Source organism: Aptenodytes forsteri, unplaced genomic scaffold (assembly GCF_000699145.1).
Source record: "Aptenodytes forsteri isolate BGI_AS27 unplaced genomic scaffold, ASM69914v1 Scaffold118, whole genome shotgun sequence".
NCBI classification, from domain to species: Eukaryota; Metazoa; Chordata; class Aves; order Sphenisciformes; family Spheniscidae; genus Aptenodytes; species Aptenodytes forsteri.
Window position 1 is genome coordinate 803,436 of NW_008795859.1, and position 3,236 is coordinate 806,671.

A 3,236-nucleotide genomic window follows, 5' to 3' on the forward strand; every position below is an offset into this window, starting at 1 on the left:
AAAAAAAAAAAAAAAAAAAAAAAAATCACTTCTGGGTTTGTACGACTCACCCGTGGCTGCTGGAGCTGGGGGTCTCCGGCCAGGCAATGCCCGAGCGCACCCCAAGCCTACCCGGCGCTATTAATTGCGGCGGCGGCATTGCCATCACTCCTCTTGCCACGGCAGAGCTGCTCCAAAGGCTGCTTAGCAACAGATTGCTGCACCGATCCAGCACGCCGCCCTCAATTCAGGCACCGCTGGGGATGGAGCACGCAGCCGGAGCCATCAGGATGAACCGGCCCCATCAGGGGTGCCAGCGCAAGGACCCCCACGCAACAACGGCAGCAGCAGCTGAAGGAAGTTTAGCGATGTGAAAAGGCTGGGAAGTACTCACGAGCCCAGCGATGCAAAGCGTGCTCGGAGGCAGCAGGTCCTGCTCTCTGCCGGGGGCTGCTTCCCAAAGGCAGTGACAGTCCCCGCAAGATGCCCCAGCGGTGGTCGAGGACCACGGCATCGCGCTGCGCCACAGGTGCAATAGCCAGGGGTGGGCACGTGCCCCATCCCCAGACCATGTCCCTGGGCGAAGGATGCTCACAGCTGCAAACCTGCCCTCCTCAGGGGCAGCAGGGATGCCCAGCCAGGGCCAGGCTGGGGCAGAGGAGTCATGCGGAGCCAGGCACCCCACAACACACCTGTGCAGAGGGGGTCCCCCTGGCACCGCAGCCTGACCCTCCCCAAGAGCCACGGGGAGCCCAGCCACCGGCAGAGAGGAGCATGCGGCTGCCCAGCTCGGCGTCTGCACCACCCTGGGAGACGCTGGGCTCCCAACTTCCCCAGTCGCTAAATCCAGCTCCTTTCTCTCCCCACACACCCTCATTAAGCATCTGGTTTCATGCAGCCATACCTGCCCCCCATCACCGACACATTGGGCCCAAAGGGGAGAGTCCGTACCCACCTCCCGGGGCTGACAGAGAGCGGTGCTGCTCAGATCCACACAGAGTACCGACAGAGACGGAGCCGAGGCAACTTCCAGCACATGAACGTTATAAACCATCATGGTCATTAGTCCCAGCCACTCCCCAGTCTCCAGCTTTAAGGAGGATGGGGGAATTAATCAGGCTGGTCCTGGGGGCACTGCCTCGGGGAGCAGAGCTCTCCTCCCCGCCCAGACCCTGAGGGGGAGCGGTCTGCCCACACCCCCGAAGAGGACCGCCAGAGCGGGAGCCGAGGCAACTTCCAGCACATGAACGTTATAAACCATCATGGTCATTAGTCCCAGCCACTCCCCAGTCTCCAGCTTTAAGGAGGATGGGGGAATTAATCAGGCTGGTCCTGGGGGCACTGCCTCGGGGAGCAGAGCTCTCCTCCCCGCCCAGACCCTGAGTGCTCGGCTGGGACCACCTGGAGTGATTCATTACCTATTATCACTAAAACTTCCAGCACATGAACGTTATAAACCATCATGGTCATTAGTCCCAGCCACTCCCCAGTCTCCAGCTTTAAGGAGGATGGGGGAATTAATCAGGCTGGTCCTGGGGGCACTGCCTCGGGGAGCAGAGCTCTCCTCCCCGCCCAGACCCTGAGTGCTCGGCTGGGACCACCTGGAGTGATTCATTACCTATTATCACTAATTGGCAATGACTGCAGTGACATCGTCACCTGTCTGCAGGCAGGAGGAGGGCACCGGGCCTGGGCCACCAGCAGCGCTGGCGAGCAAGCAGAGGGTCTCTGCTGCCAGCACAGCCGCCGGGACCTGCAGCGGGCACGGAAGACCATCTCATTTTCAGGTCCCAGAGAAAGTCCCTCAAAACTTAAGCACAAAAAGACACTCCAGAGCTGTGAGTCCCCTCACCCTTCCTCAGCAGTTTTCCTCCCCTTGCCCTTTCCAATACTGGGGAATATTTAACACCAGCACACACGTACCCACGCGGCCACGGAGGCGCAGCAGAGTTCCGCAATGGGCTCCTGGGTTTCACCCTCACTGCAAAGGGTGCTTCCACAAATAAAACGTGCTTTTTCCACATTCAGCACACTTCTCGGCTCTCCTCGGGAGCCGGGGCAGTGCAAAAGCAAGACTGCGAAGAAGGAGAAAGCCGAACAGCAGGCTGGAGCCAATGCCAAGCAGGGGATGGTGTTTGCACCCAGGTGGGTTGCTCCTAACAGGGTTGGTGGGTCTGATGCAGGGGGGCTTTGCTGGAAGCCCATCCCACAGACCACACACACAGGTGATGGCAAACAGCTCCCGCCGCATGGCACGGAGCCGGCACAGCTCTGCTGGAGGCGGCTGACACTCGCCCAGTTGCGGGGCTGCTGCGGACGAGCATCGCCCACCCAGCACGACTCTCCTGGGGGATGCCCAGCAAAGTGCCCACAGGATGCCACAGCAATCCCCAATTCAGCATGTGGGGCTCAGCCCCACAGCCCCACATGCCCCAGGCTGATCCCCACGGAAGGGCTGAACGCAGATCTCCTGAGTCAGCCCCTACAGCAAAAGCGAGCAGCTCACTAAATCCCTACCAAATGAACGATGCATCATGAAATAAAGCCCAGTATCACAACATTAACAATATTTATTTTCAGGCTAAGCTGCAGCCTGGGCTTTTGATACCAGTAATTAAAGCAAATGGTTCATCTGTTATCATCTTTGCATCCCTGGAGCCAATTGTCCACGTTTTGAATCCCCGTATTATCTTTTTTTTATTGCAGCCTCCCGAGAAGGGGGGATCAGGCTGACCCACACACACTTTTTAGATCCCAGGGACAGTGAAGCATGGACCCAGCCCAAAGCAGAGCCACATTCAGGGCAGTCGCCTTGCTCAGAGCTGTTTAGCAGTGAAATGAAGAAGTGTTAATTGCTCAAAGACAAATTGCTGCTCCAGTTTATACCTGAAACCAGAATTAATAGAAAGACACCAGCGAGAAAGATAATCGGGTCCCCCCTCTGAAACAACCTGTCCCTGGGAACAGCAGCATTAGCAGCCTCAGCCTATTTTCCGAGGTGGCTGGGTTTGCCTCCAGGAGGTTTCAGGCTACGACTCCAAATAGGTTTTAATGCCGTTTGCAACACTTTTGTCTGTCCTGGGAAAGGAGCAGAGAAGGCACCTGCTAAAGCCCTTGAGCCAGCCAGCGATGCCCTTTCAGAGCCCTAACGGGGAGCAGAAAACCCAAAGCACCCTCGCAGCACGCTCTCCGCTCCGGGGCCAGGACGGTCTCTGAACCCCGCTGCTGGCAGGCACCCAGGGAGGGGGCTCAGCTCC